The sequence below is a fragment of the Podarcis raffonei genome, chromosome 10 (genome assembly GCF_027172205.1).
Source record: "Podarcis raffonei isolate rPodRaf1 chromosome 10, rPodRaf1.pri, whole genome shotgun sequence".
Classification (NCBI taxonomy): Eukaryota; Metazoa; Chordata; class Lepidosauria; order Squamata; family Lacertidae; genus Podarcis; species Podarcis raffonei.
In genome coordinates this window covers 4535806-4552299 of record NC_070611.1, presented here as the reverse complement: position 1 = coordinate 4552299, position 16494 = coordinate 4535806, and positions in this window count along the sequence as shown.

The following is a 16494-nucleotide window of genomic DNA, read 5'->3' as shown; positions in this document are numbered from 1 at the left end:
TCACCCCCACCCCCCCACCCCCACCTTAGCTTGGGGTCTAGGCTGGAGAACTCAAAGTCGTGCTCACTATCTTGTCACACTTAGCTTGACTATTCCAATAATTATATTGCCCAACTGGATTTTGGAATTTTTCTAATGCCACGCTGGGCTTTTAGAAGGGTGGATGGACACCTAATTCTTTAAATAATACACATTAATAGACCAAGACTGCTCCCACTGCTTTTACAGTGGTACCTCGGGTTACATATGCTTCAGGTTACAGACTCCGCTAACCCAGAAATATTACCTCGGGTTAAGAACTTTGCTTCAGGATGAGAACAGAAATTGTGCGGCGGCAGCAGGAGGCCCCATTAGCTAAAGTGGTACCTCAGGTTAAGAACAGTTTCAGGCTAAGAACGGACCTCCGGAATGAATTAAGTTCTTAACCCAAGGTACCACTGTATTACTTTCTTTTTGTCCCTTGCAGAAGCATTCAGAAATGTAAACTCCCATCCACAACTTAAAGTGGTCCTGGTGGGGTAGAGAGAAATACCGCTCGATTCTGCTGAATGCATCAACAGGGCCTGAGCCAGTATGTTTTCAGCAGCTGGGCTCCTGTGCCTTTTTTAATTGCTGCACGGTGGGCAGAAATGCTGCAGGTACATGCTTAGCAAGGGAATGTGGTGGTGATGGAGAGAGCATCACCTGTTGCATTTATGGTTCCAAAGCTGCTGTTATTGTTATAGGACTCCTGACTCTTTGCCCCCATTCCCCGGATAGTTACTTTAGCCTACTCATACTCCCTTAGAACACTTATAAAAAAATACTACTCTTAAGCATTTTTGCAGCCTAGGCCAAAGAAGTGGCTTGGTCATGTCCACAGAATGGAAGGTGGCAGGTTCCCCAAAAAGCTGGCTTCAGGCACCAGGCCTCTTGGCAGACCAACTCTGCATTACAAAGATGTTTGCAAATGGGACATGAAGACCAGCAACATCAACCCCGCCATGTGAGAATTCCTTGCAGGCGACCTCAGTGCCTGGAGACAGGCAGTCAAGTTGTGCATCCATAACAGTGACCAGAGGAGGAGTGAGAAGAAACGCCCTGGTGCATCTGCAGCAGCACAACCAGATGCCTTCACTTGCCCCAGCTGCAACAAAACATGCCTCTTCTCCATTGGTCTCTACACAGTGGTGTCAAAGCGGGGTGGGTGGGAGGGGTGCCATGTCTGGGGGGGTTGACAAGAAGGCACCCCACAGGGGCTCGTGGTGGCACAAGCAGCCATCGGCCACCGCAGCTACATGTGGAGAATCCTCCATTCACGGCTGCAGCCGCGAGCAGAGGATGCCAGCGCCGGCAGCAAACCGCTATGTACAGCGCACGTGCAGCGTCACATGCATGTGCTGTATGTAACAACAGCACACATGCACTGTACATAGTGGTTTGCCGCCAGCGACGCTTGAGTGCCATACGGACAGCGGTGGGATCCCTCTGTCGCCGCTACAGTTGCATGTAGAGGATCCTCCGTTTGCGGCTGTAGGAGCAACAGAGGGATCCCGGCACCATCCGTACGGCGCTGAAGTGGCAGCACCGGCAAACCACTATGTACAGCGCATGTGTGGCGTTGCTACGTAGGCCGCATGCAATGCCGCAAATGCACCCTACGTAGCGACGCCCCACCCCAGGTGTCACGATGTCTTTGTTCGCCCCTGTCTCTACAGCCACAGCAGGTGCTCTAACCTTTCAACAGTTTGACTTCACCCCCATCTCAGAATGGGTTATGCTACAGAACCAAGCTCCCTTTAACATTAGCACAAATCTCAAGAAGCCAAATAACAGTACAATTAGATTTGAAATCCCACTCACATCGACTCGACTGTACCCCAAAACTGCATCTCTTCTTAAATAGCAGGCATCCACCCAAACCTGCAGCAGACTTGCCAGGGCACAAGCCCCTTGATTGTCAGTCAGAGAAGTGTCTAAACTCAGATGTATCAACCTTCTTCCCAGTATGCTCTGTGTATGACTAACATTGGCTACAACCTGATATTTGTAGTGTGTTTGAATGCAGAGGTAGTAGGGAGCAGGGGTGAGCAACCTTTTGTCCATTGCATGTTAGTGGGCAGGGCTGAAGGTGGGCAGGGCTGGAGCCAAAACTGGGCAGCCACTGGTTTCTCTTCTTTCTAAAGCCAGTGCTAGGATTGAAGGCACAGATGGCTTTTGCCAGAGGTTTGCAGAGACTGCAGATTGCATGAAGCACTAGATTGCAGCTTGCCTACCCCTGGCATAAGAGATAACACTTATTAGTAGCAAATGAGCAGAGATATGGCCGGCCATTATTTTAGAGGGTGAGTGCAATTGGTGAAAAAACACAATGTGGTTGTCTCCCATTCATCAGATAAGTAGAATTCAGTTCTTCCCTACGTAGTTGAGTGAGTGCTTGCCATTTCAATTCTGGGAATCATAGTATGATAGAATTGTAGAGGTGGAAGGGACCGCAAGGGAAAGCTTGCAGGTATTGCATTTTTTGCTTTTTACACAGTTCTTAAAGGTACAGAGGCCTGCCAGAAAGAAGAACTCTGTGAATGGTATTGCTATTGCACCATCTGTGTATTATAAGAGCTCAAGCTTCCAAGTACACACATACAGAGTATTTGCAAGAAGCCCTGAGGATCAGTTCACACATACACACAATTGGTCATACTGTTGCATGCCACCCAATCTCAGAGTGATGTGAGATTCCAGGGGTTCCAGGCACAGTTCGCGTTTCCTTTTGCAGATGAAACACTGCAGAGACTTTGGTGTCTTTAGGATATATGGTTTATTTATACATATGTACAACTTGAGCCTGGCAATCCAGAGAAATTTTATCAGTGAAGCAATTTTTTTCCACATTCAAGTGTTCTGTTGAATTTTAGATTTTTAATGCTGTTTTTCTCCTGCAACTTCTACTTATTTTCTGTTTGCTTATTCAATTTATATCCTGCCACGTGCTTTAAAAGGCCTCAGGGTGGCTCTGTTCTGTTCAGAGTTGTATCACGTTATCTTGCCTTTATTTGCCTAAGTGCTTATTCAAAGTGCTGCCAAACTTCGTTTCTCCACAACCGTATTTATCTTCACCTACCCACTGTCAGAAATTGGAAGTATTCTCTTAAGACCACCACTGAATGAATAATCTGAGGTGTTTAGTCCAAAACACACTCCCATAAAATGGTGTGGAATACCTCTTTATTTCCACTGATTTCAATGGGACTGTCTCTTCAGTAGGTGCATAATATTACAGTCACAGCCCATTGCTTTTGGGAAAGGGAACAGAGATTTCAAAATGTCAAAATATAATAAATTAGACAATGCATACAGAAAAAAACTGGGGAGCTTGGATGCATCACAAGAATATACTTTTAACATGAACCAGCATGCAGTGGGATCTGACATGACACTGTAAAAGGTAAAGGGACCCCTGACTATTAAGTCCAGTCATGGATGACTCTGGGGTTGCGGCGCTCATCTCGCTTTACTGGCTGAGGGAGCCGACGTACAGCTTCCGGGTCATGTGGCCAGCAGGACTAAGCCGCTTCTGGCGAACCAGAGCAGCGCACGGAAACGTCAATTACCTTCCCGCCGGAGCGGTACCTATTTATCTACTTGCACTTTGACGTGCTTTCGAACTGCTAGGTTGGCAGGAGCTGGGACCGAACAATGGGAGCTCACCCTGTCGCGGGGATTCGAACCACCAGCCTTCTAATTGCCAAGCCCTAGGCTCAGTGGTTTAGACCACAGCACCACCCGCATCCCAACATGACACTGTAACAGGTAGGAAAATAAGAATTATCCCATAGGTTAGATATGAAGTCAAACATTTGGCTTGAGCAAAGTGTTGTAGATGAAAGTCCTGTGTGCAGAAGCTTAGTTCAATAAGTCGTATTCAATCCTCGCCCGACACAGAATCGGCCCATTGAAGTTAATAGACATGATTAACTTAAATGGGTCTATTCTGAGCAGGACTTTCAGCCTGGTGTCATGGCATGTAAAAGACTAGTTCACATGTACATATGCATAATTTGATTTCTCTGTACCTGATTGCTATATACCTGAGCTGCTATCTGAAACTTACTAGGGAGAAAGTCCCTTAAACACACTGAGACGTATTTCTGGTTAATATTCATAGTACTGTGCTGCCAGGTTTGGAAGCAGGTGAATGCTCATCTGTGGTGAAAATCTGCCAAAATTAAAAAGTCTAGTTCAAGTTTGTTTTTATAGGCTTGTTTGTTTGAATGGACTGCCAGATATCTAACACCATGGGCAGAATTTTTATATCACAAATGTCATGCTTTCCAGTGAAGTTTGATCACTCATTCTTGACCAAGTCACAAAGTTAGATACTTCATAACTGTGACATCATGATGACTTGAATATATAAAATGGTCATCACAGACATGTCTCTACACCAACTGAAGCCATTGGGGTCAGTTCACATATTCAGCTGTGAAAAATGAAGTCACAGTAATCGAGAAAATCAAGTGATGTGCCAGAGTCACTGGCAGCTGAAAGGATGGAGAGAATCAGTTGATACCAGATGTTGGAGGATAAAAAGTATGTATGTATGTATGTATGTATGTATGTATAAATAAATAAATAAATAAACAAATAGGAGAGAGGTTTAAGATACCACAGGACTCCGTTTCATCTTCTACTGAGTTCCCATGTCCTTCTACAGTTTCTATTAGTAAAGTTACACTTGCATTGTATGTAATGTAGCATCAGTTCTATCCATGTTAAGGTTAGAAATACAGCCTTTCATTTCTTCTGATCTAATGACACCTTTTCTCCATGCTCATGTCAGCATGTCGCACATATTCAAGTAAACAGACATTAAGGAAATGTAAGTTGACTCCTGCAAATATATTGGAAATGAAATAAAGAGAGGCTGGCAAATGCCTTAGCAAGGGGCAGCCAAAAGAAGCCTGACAAAAAGCAAGTTAAAAGCAAGGCTGCAATTTTATTTCATATTTTAGATTAAGAGTGTGCTTCTCAATTTAAACCCCATGGTTACTGTCACTGAGCCATGACAGGGTTGTTACAGAGATAAAATGCAAGGGCAGAGAAACACTTTGAGTTCCTTAGAAGAAAGGTGGGCATAAAATATAATAAATCCATGTAAGACATGCATGCTTAAATGTATACAAACACATTTCTGAAATGAGAAGTGCTGGCATTCAAGCCTGGCAAGGGCACACTGGCACTGGTTCCTCTGCAGTGAAAGAAGCCTACAAAGAGTCCAACTGAAGCAGACCACGGTTGAATCCAGTCTAACATACTGTTCCTAACAGTGGTCAGCCAGGTGCCTCTGAGGAAACTGGAAACAGCACATGAAGGCAACAGCCTCTGTTCTCTCTCTCTCTCTCTCTCTCTCTCTCTCTCTCTCTCTCTCTCTCTCTCTCTCTCTCTCTCTCTCTTTGTCCTCTAGCATCTGGTAGGCAGAAGTATGCTGATAATAGTCTTGAAGGTTTCACTTAACTTCCAGGCCTAATAGCCACTACTGATAGACCTGTCTCTTCCACAAATTTGTCTAACCCCTTTAAAAAGCCACCTAAGCTCATAACCGTCGCCACATCTTATGGTAGCTGGACATTCTCAGCACCGCTTTCCTTCATTATTTTTTCATTTGTTCCAAAGCATCAAACACAAATTCTCCTGTCTGGGACTGAGCAAAGGCTCAAATTAGGTCCTATTCACCTATGCCACCTTTAGGTACAAAGACATCTGGCATTTGATCCCCAGGCTTAAAATAAATTGTAGATGTCCTGCAATTAAGTGGCAATGTGTTTCTGAAAGAGGTCTGATATGTAGTCCCATAGGAAGAAGTGGTGTAGAAAACTGGCTCCAGATCTGGAAATAAGCTTATAATAACTAGCAAAAGCAGACAAATGACTAATTTTGTGAACATTATATATTGCCTTTCAGACAATGAACACTGATGACATTGCTAAACCATTTCTGTAGAAGCATGCTTAGAACTAGGTGGGGAATGAAAACGGAGCTTGCCTTCGCCTTGTCACTATTTTGCAGGAAGGATTCATAAGTGCACACCAGAACTTTAGGTTTGTCCAGCTGAAGTGGATTAGAGGCTTCTGTCACCCTTGTGCAACAAAGCCACTTTAAAAAAACAAAAAGTACAGTATTGGACTCTGTGGTTTGGAAAGTGATTGGGAACTGCACTGAACAGTATGGGATAATGACTAAGGTAAACATCCTGCAAACAAATCAGGATGAACACAAGATGAATGCTCATTGTTGTATAATAACAAACAAATCATGATGACTGCTCAGTTATCTGGAGGGGCCTTAGTTTAACATTTCACGATTGAATGGAATTTTTAAAAATGTTGTAAAGAACTATATTCATGGGGAAATGATGTTTAATACTTTCTCCTGGGCTGCTTTACCCAAACTCTTCCAGGGACTGTTTCCCCCCTCCTTGCATACGGGGGGCCTGGGGATTCAGATGCTAGTGTGCCACTCTCTGCAACACACTCACACCAGCTAAAGTCAAGAGTCTCCAGGTTTCCTCCTTTCTTTCCAGACCCACAACATTGAAGGTTTTTCTGTTTTCCCTCTTAAGACCTGTGCCCCTGTGTGTCCAAAGGGCTGATTAAGTGAAGCCCTCACTCATTATCTTCAGGTTTGTTTTCCACCAGCCTTCCACCAATATTCTGCTCTGCAGCTTACCAGTAACCATGGATGCAAAGCCTCTTAGTTATGTCCAAGTTGGCCTTCAATCTCCAAGAGAATCATCTTTCTTGCTCCTATGAACAAACCTTTATATGGGAATAGTGCATTGGTTGGTGAGTGTAAAGAGGGGTGTGTGAGCAAGAGGGAAAGGTGAAATAGACCAAAAGAAGATATTGCAGGTAGCCACAATAAACATGCATCCACAGATTTTTGCAAGTCTCCATACATAATGTATTACTTCAGAAAACGCTATCCTAAATAAACTTCTAAAGCAGATCCCCGTGTTCCACGAAGCACCTTCTTTTGGATATTTTAAAATGGGCTATCTAAGACTTTCAAAAATCCAAATACAAGGGTAGCAGTGAAGGGTTCAGAACCATGACAAAAGAGGGAAGCAGGATTCCTAGGAAGTCTCAAAGGCCCCACTTATAAAATTCTTCTGAGAAATGTTACATTATATAAAGTAACTAAAACAGATAAAAATATTCAATATTAAACTAAAAGAAATAATTACACTTCAAAAGTATTTATGGATTATATACATTCATAGAGGATTTAAAAAATAATAATTCTCAATAACCAGAAATTACCATGCTCTTGGGGAATATTCACATGTGATCTGAAACATGGGGGGATGGTTGTGTAAATGGGGCTGCCCACCAAAGACCAGCCATCTATAAATTTTATCCTGCTGGAAATTATTATCCATCAGGTTGAATTTCTGAAACTGGATATTGGTTCACATTTGTAGCCCTGCTTTTTTGAAAATACAAAGGAATTGTAGAGAACACTTGGATTATGCCAAAATCTACTGCAGAGCTTTATTGTGATATTAATACACTAATAAAAATGCTATGTAACCATTACAACTTCTTTTAAAAGCTGGTTTCACTTTATAGTTGGTCTGAATAGCAAATGCAGATGTACAAACCGTACTAAGATTGAATGTTACAAACTGCCTGGCTGAGCTCATGGAGGTGGTCCTGAGCGTGGTGTCGAAGAACTCTCAGTTGTTAGTCCTGGAGGATTACAGCATTCACATTCATTCAGAGGCCACCTTATCAGGTACAGCTCATGACTCCACGGCTGTCATGGCAACTATGAGGCTTTTCCGTTGTGATTTAGGCCCCACATATTCTGTTGCTCATACTCTTGACATGGTATTTTATTTGAATATTTCAATGGGGTTCTGGGAGTAGGTAAAACTTTCAGGGTGCCATGGCTAAAGAATTGCCTGATGATAGGTGACACTGGTTTTCCCAGTAGTGATGTATGGGAGCTGGACCCTAAAGAAGGCTGATCGCCGAAGAAATGATGCTTCTGAATTCTGGTGCTGGAGGAGACTCTTGAGAGTCCCATGAACTGCAAGAAGATCAAACCTATCCATTTGGAAGGAAATCAGCCCTGAGTGCTCACTGGAAGGACAGATCGTGAAGCTGAGGCTCCAGTACTTTGAAGAAGAAGAAGAAGAAGAGTTTGGATTTGATATCCCGCCTTTCACTCCCCTTCAGGAGTCTCAAAGCGGCTAACAATCTCCTTTCCCTTCCTCCCCCACAACAAACACTCTGTGAGGTAAGTGGGGCTGAGAGACTTCAAAGAAGTGTGACTGGCCCAAGGTCACCCAGCAGCTGCATGTGGAGGAGCGGAGACGCGAACCCGGTTCCCCAGATTATGTGACTACCGCTCCTAACCACTACACCACACTGGCTCTCCTCGTGAGAAGAGAAGACTCCCTGGAAAAGACCCTGATGTTGGGAAAGATGGAGGACGCAAGGAGAAGGGGATGACAGAGGACGAGATGGGTGGACAGTGTTCTCGAAGCTACCAACATGAGTTTGACCAAACTGCGGGAGGCAGTGGAAGACAGGAGTGCCTGGCGTGCTCTGGTCCATGGGGTCGCAAAGAGTCGGACACGACTAAATGACTAAACAACAACAACAGGTGACACAGGGCTCAATACCTTCTGAAGTGGTTGGTAACTGATTAAATCAGAATCATAGAGTTGGAAGGGACCACAAGGATCATTTAGTCCAATCCTCTGCAACGTAGGACTTTTTCTGCCCCACGTGGGGCTTGAACCCATGAACCTGAGATGAAGAGTCTCATGCTCTACCTACTGAGCTACCCCAGCTGCTGAATCGGTCTGCCTCCAAATGCTGCTTGTGTCTCTGGACTCCCAGATTGCTCTTGGGAATTAGAAGTCAATCTAGTAGGCTCTTGTGCTGAAGCCCTGCTCAAAATTAGGATTTGACTTAGGATGCTGAAATTCTTTCCTGTGATTTAGATCTGAAACTGATTTCTGAGGAGCTGCTGGAGGTGGCATGACTGAGACGTTGACTAGAGCACAGGTGATGGGACACTGAGGATGAGCCCAAGTGAACATTGGTTAAAAGAGCTCATTTTAAGTTTCTAAATTGTGGTATAGACCTCTGCCCTTCTTACCTAGTTGTATCTAATTGTAGGAAGCCCTCTTGCTAATGAGCATGTTTCTGTAGGACTATTACCTGACTATTACCATGAAAAAGGTAGTCTTTAACTCCCTTCATTAAAAATCTAGACCTCACTGACCTATGAAATTGTAGATCCATATTTAATTTCTCTATAACATCTCACCTGGAAGAGGCCAGATCAGTTGTGAGCTGCCCTGTGATCTTCAGGTGAAGGGCACTATACAAATTTAATAAATAATACACTGAGTGGAGCACCTGGCCACACATATATTACACCTACACTGACTGCCTATTAGCTACCCAGCTATCTTCAATGTTATATTGTTAACATATAAAGCCTTGAACAACTCGGCACCAGTTTGCAACATAAAAGCGGCCCTTTTCCATGGTGGCTCCTATCCTCTGCAATAATAATAATAATAATAATAATAATAATAATATTTATTATTTATTTATACATACATACATACATACATACATACATACATACCCTGCCCATCTGGCTGTTATTCAGAAAGCCCTGAGTAGTGAGCACTGTTAATGCAAATTAAAAACTCACCTATCTGCAAGGGCTTTCCCTGAACATTTCCTACTATTCTATATTTCTGTTACTATCTGCGATACTGGTTTCATTTTGAAATGGTTTTATTTAGTGTATATTTATTATTGTTTCTGTAAACCAGATCAAGATTTCCCTTTAATGATCAATTGTATAATATATTAAATAAACAAAAACTGCTTTTTGAGCTAAGTGCTCATGAAGGGGGGAGTCTTAGGTGGAATAGCCAGGGGGCAGCTGCTGCTGCCACTCTACACCATCTGCACCCCAAAGCAATTTTGCAGCCAAGTTTGCTATAATTATACAGCCAAATCTTTTGTTAAGAGTAATTTAGAAGGCTTTCCCATTCATGTCTTCCGCCAGGAGTAAGAGTGTTGTTTTCTGACTCAAAATAATTGCCTTTTGCCCTGAACATCCTGCATAAGTTGCTGCTTTCGAGCACCAGTTAGAATTCACCACAGAATGCTCCATTGACTGTCCCCACAGAGGTGCCTCCAGATCTGCTTCACCGTTGACTTCAATGAGTTGTGCAGATCAGGTGTGATCTTGAGTGTTACAGCTTCCTTAAAAATCCTCAGAAAGAGTATAAAGGATATAAACAAACCGCTCTAAGGCTTAACAGTCCTCAGGAGTCTTGCAAAGTCCCTTTTGCTCAACTTTCAGAAATATGACTGAAGTATTGTGCAGCACCATTCTGCACATTTAAATCAGATGGAGGTGGAGAAGCCAATTTTACTTCTAATCCATATGGTAGACAGCTGTTCTTCACATGAACAAGTTCTTAAGAAAATGTTTTCTGGAAACCACAAAAAAATAAAACAATGAAAGTTCCAGTAAGTTTATCAGAGTAAAATGTTTCATGACAAGATGGGTTGTTGGCGTGGCTAATAAGGAACAAGTTTTGAACAGTTAACAGCAGGCAGCGTATAATCAAGAGCTGCCATTTTCCAACAGAACAGCAAGGGAGAATAAAGATTTGCAAAAGCAGGGACCAATTTAAAACAATGTCTGGAAATGTAGTGTGTATTTTGGAAGGGGCATTTTGTATTGTTTTAAGATTATGTTTTTGAAAGCACTTTCTGTAAGCCAATTCGGCTCCACAACAAATCTCTCACTGGCTTCAGTAGAAGAACATTTTGTTGCTGTGTCTTCCTCAGCTTGTGTCAAAGGCTGATTTTCCACCGGCATTTAAAGTAATTTAAGTTTGCATTGTCTTTTACTGAAGGAGCTCTACTTATTTCAACTTTAGTTTGTGATGTTAATGTTAGCTTGTGCATACTTACCATTCCAACTCTGGTTTCTGTTTGGATCCTAGTCATAACTCTCAGGGATGGCTATGCATTCTTCATACATGATGCCATACATCTTTCCATTTCCTAATTCTTTGAGGCAGAGCTTCAGACGGTATAGAAACCATAGGGGTACTAGGAATTAGTAAGGTAGGTGGGTTCCTGTACATTTCACAAAATATGCAAATTTTCTTTGTGAAGTTCAAACAACCATTTATGAGGAAAACCAACCCATTGCCATTGGCCCAATCCAACTCTCTTCTTATGTTCTTAAAGGGCACATTAAGTCATTGTGGTTAAGCCAATAATGTCAAGGAAATGCTTTTGCTGAACAGCAACCCCCAAAACTATTTTGGAGATGGTCAGTGTTCACATCTGATAGTCTTAGCATGCAGTTAATCAAGCCTAGGAAATGTTAGCGACAGTCTTTTAAAGGGTCATTTTCCTTCCCTGAATATTGGAAAATTATGGTGAGTTTGTAATACATGTTTATTGACCGATATGCAAGCTGAGAATTGAAACCTAGGAAAACATTCAGATACAGAGAGTGCAAGTCTTTAAAACAGAAGCAGTTCGACCCAGATGCCCACAAATCCCTGTTGCCAAGTTGTCAATTGCAACCATCCAATCTGCTTGCCATTCCTGGCCTACAGACTGAGCACAGAGATTTCCTCCATGCCTTCCACATTTTCCTTTAATGAGATGCAATTGTTACAATGACTAACAACAACAACAATAACAATTCATGTAGCTTGGACTCATATAAAAATATATCTCTGTGGTGTACAAAATCTTAATTAAAACCAAAACGGCAGAAGTGCATAATGGGGAAACTGACAAGGAGGTTATAAAAACAGTAAATCATTTTCATAAGGAGGCTTGCTGAAATAACCTACTCCCAGGATGGCACCCAAAACTCATTGCGGATGGTTCCAGCTTGATTTCATTAGGTAAGGAGTTCCATAACTCCAGGGCCACCACCCTAAATGCACAATTTCATGTCCAGCAAAGTCTGGTGCTGCCAGGAACTGTCAGATGTGCTTCAGCGACAGATCACACAGATCAAAGAGCGGTATAAGGAATAGGGAGATCTTTTAAGAATACTGCCAGGATGTTTAAGGTTTCAAATAGCAATAGCAAGATCTTGAAAGTAGCTCAGTAGTGTATTTGTACCCAGTGCAGCTCCTTCAACAAAAGGGCTATATATCGTCCTTAGCCAACACCCAATAACAACAAACTGCGGAATTCTGCACCAGCTGTAGGTTCTAAACTAGCTTCAAGAGTAGCCCCACATACAGCACATTGCAACAATGCAAACGCGGGGTTACCAGTGCTTGAATCACCATAGCAAAGTATCCCAATCCAGGAATGGTCAGAGCTGACACAACAATTGAGGCTACCCGCTGAATTAACCTGAGGCACAAGAAACGGCTGGATCCAGGAGCAACCCCAGATGGTGTCCCTTTAGGGGGAGAGCAATCCTGTCCTGAACAGGCAACTGGCTTACCTCCTGAACATAAGAACCACCCACCCACAGTGCTTCCGTCTTGCCAGGATTCAAATTCAGTTTCTTGATCTTCATCCTGCCCACCACTGCATCCAAGCACTTACCCAGAACACCCCACCTGTTATGTAGAAGTAGAGCTGAGCGTCATTGGCAAACCCCCATTGCCTGCTCCCAGTGGCTTTGTATAGATGGTGAATGTAGCATCGGGAATAATATAGTCCCTGCAGCACTCCAGAATACAAGTAGGAGTGGGGAGACACTTCTCTAATGCTACTGCCTGGACCCAACCCCATAGGGAAGATCAGAACCCCTATAAAAGAGTGCCCCAGGACCATGGTCAATGGCATCAGAAGCCACAGAGAAATCAAGAAGTTAAAGGGCTGCTCTCACCCTGTCCCTCTCCCAGTAAAGTTTATCCCACAGGGTGACCAAGGTCCACTGAGCTCCCAAACCGGACTTGAGCCCAGATTCTAATGGGTCTGGAGAATCAGTCTCCTGCAAGAATCTCTGCAGTTGCACCACCCACTTTTTTGACACCTATGCCACAAAGGGGAAATTTGGAACTGAGCAATCATTGCTATAAACCTATGGATTCAGCCATGGCCTCTTTAGGAGAAGCCGCACTTTGTTGTTGTTGTTTAGTCGTTTAGTCGTGTCCGACTCTTCGTGACCCCCTGGACCAGAGCACGCCAGGCACTCCTGTCTTCCACTGCCTCCCGCAGTTTGGTCAGACTCATGTTTGTAGCTTCGAGAACACTGTCTAACCATCTCATCCTCTGTCGTCCCCTTCTTCTTGTGCCCTCAATCTTTCCCAACATCAGGGTCTTTTCCAGGGAGTCTTTTCTTCTCATGAGGTGGCCAAAGTATTGGAGCCTCAGCTTCACAATCTGTCCTTCCAGTGAGCACTCAGGGCTGATTTCCTTAAGAATGGATAGGTCTGATCTTCTTGCAGTCCATGGGACTCTCAAGAGTCTCCTCCAGCACCATAATTCAAAAGCATCAATTCTTCGGCGATCAGCCTTCTTTATGGTCCAGCTCTCGCTTCCATACATCACTACTGGGAAAACCATGGCTTTAACTATACGGACCTTTGTTGGCAAGGTGACGTCTCTACTTCTCAAGATACTGTCTAGGCCTGTCATTGTCCTTCTCCCAAGAAGCAGGCATCTTTTAATTTCGTGGCTGCTGTCACCATCTGCAGTGATCATGGAGCCCAAGAAAGTAAAATCTCTCACTGCGTCCATTTCTTCCCCTTCTATTTGCCAGGAGGTGATGGGCCCAGTGGCCATGATCTTCGTTTTTTTGATGTTGAGCTTCAGACCATATTTTGCGCTCTCCTCTTTCACCCTCATTAAAGGGTTCTTTAATTCCTCCTCACTTTCTGCCATCAAGGTTGTGTCATCTGCATATCTGAGGTTGTTGATATTTCTTCCAGCGATCTTAATTCCAGCTTGGGATTCATCCAGCCCAGCCTTTCGCATGATGAATTCTGCATATAAGTTAAACAAGCAGGGAGACAATATACAGCCTTGCCGTACTCCTTTCCCAATTTTGAACCAATCAGTTGTTCCATATCCAGTTCTAACTGTAGCTTCTTGTCCCACATAGAGATTTCTCAGGAGACAGATGAGGTGATCAGGCACTCCCATTTCTTTAAGAACTTGCCATAGTTTGCTGTGGTCGACACAGTCAAAGGCTTTTGCATAGTCAATGAAGCAGAAGTAGATGTCTTTCTGGAACTCTCTAGCTTTCTCCATAATCCAGCGCATGTTTGCAATTTGGTCTCTGGTTCCTCTGCCCTTTCGAAATCCAGCTTGCACTTCTGGGAGTTCTCGGTCCACATACTGCTTAAGCCTGCCTTGTAGAATTTTAAGCATAACCTTGCTAGCGTGTGAAATGAGTGCAATTGTGCGGTAGTTGGAGCATTCTTTGGCACTGCCCTTCTTTGGGATTGGGATGTAGACTGATCTTCTCCAATCCTCTGGCCACACTAGTGCCTCCTTTAAGGCAGCAGGCAGCTTCTCGTCATGTAATTACACATTAACTGCACCTTAAGCCCCCACAGGCATGATCTTAGATGGGCAAGGAGCCTTTAAACTGTCTTGATGCTTTATTTTGGTATCTGTAACACTGAGGAATGCCAGAATCCTGACTTTCCAGATTCCCGTTAACATTGTTAACAGAAAACACATCTACTGTTCTGTTTTGTTTCAGAGGTTTCTGCTCATTACTTCTTTCTCTCCTTTTAAAAATAAAAGGAGTCTATTACAAGTTGTACATATTTTAAACAAAATACATAGATGCAAGTCTCAATTTAAATTGCCTATTTGGGAATTTTTAGCCACTTTTGTCTGTACAATTAACAGAAGCACAAAGGAAGGGATCTTTTAACAAATAAGCAGCAAAAAAATAATAATCATGTGAAATTCAATTAGTGTTTATCTTTTTCAGAAGCGCACTTTTCTCTGTTTCTGCACTGATATGGCACTGCAGGTATGGATAGCATAAAGTAATAATCTGATTGATCTCCAAATCCACTGTGAGGCAAATGCTCCCTGAATGTCACCTAAATTTTTACATGATTTAGCTGATTTCCCTACATTTGTCTGGGGAAAACTGCATTAGCCCAAGCTCATTAGCAACCATGAGTTATGCAAAACTCACACAATTTTCCCTAGTATTGTCCATATGAAGAAAAATGAGTTGTGATGGAACTTGTGAATTTTTATTTTTGCTTTTCAATAACCTGAAATTGCTACAGAGCTCCACCAAAACTGAAAGTGAGGCAAACTGGAGGTTCTTGCCCAGATAAAACATCTGTTAAAAGAGGAATAAAAATAATTTTGCTGTTTGGACAAGAAAACTTCAAGTCCACATTTTGCTTTAATTGCTCCAATTTAGGTGCATGCTGAATGTTCAGAATGATTTTCAGTATTCGTATTCACTTCCCATGGACAAGACCAGGGAAAATGTCCAGGGTAGCATCTACACACATATAAAATACGTTCTGCAAATGCTTTTTAAAAAAGTGTTTTAAAAAATACATTGAATTTTCCATGAGACTTACCATCGCCATCTAGTGTCACATTGTATAGATATATCTTTTTGCCACTTCTTGAAACAGTCCATTTTATCCATTATTTGTAATGCTTGGAACAAAAACAACATTCTTGGCAATACATTCATTTTTATAACTGCAATTCGACCTAACAAGGAAAGTTTCAAGTTTGACCAAATCTCCAAATCTTTTTTCACTTCTGTCCAAGTTTTTTCATAATTATCTTTAAATAGGTTCACATTCTTAGCTGTCATATTTATACCCAAATATTTCACTTTTTTAACCACATTCAACCCTGTCTCATTCTGAAACCTTTCTTTTTCAACCTGTGTTAAATTTTTCTCCAATACCTTAGTCTTTGACTTATTCAATTTAAATCCTGCCATTTGACCAAACTCTTGAATTATTTCCAAAACTCTTTTCGTGCTAGCTTCTGGCTCTTGTAATGTAAGTACTAGGTCATCTGCAAATGCTCTCAATTTATATTGTTTAGCTCCGACCTGAATCCCTTTAACCAACTGGTCCCTCCTAATCATATTAAGCAAAACCTCCAGGACCGATATAAAAAGTAGTGGGGAGATAGGGCACCCCTGACGTGTCCCTTTTTCAATCTTGAACTCTTCTGTAACCACATTATTTACAATTAATTTTGCTTTCTGTTCAGAGTATATTGCACCTATACCATTTTCAAACCCTTGGCCTACCCCCATCCCCTGGAGGTTCTTCAACATAAAACTCCAAGATATATTGTCAAAGGCTTTCTCGGCGTCCACAAATATCAGAACGGCCTTAGTGTTTATATTCACTTCCAACTTCTCCAAAATGTCAATTATATTCCTTACGTTATCCGACAAATGCCTTTTCGGGAGAAAGCCCGCTTGGTCCCCATGAATCTCCTCCATCAGAACTTTTTTCAATCTCTT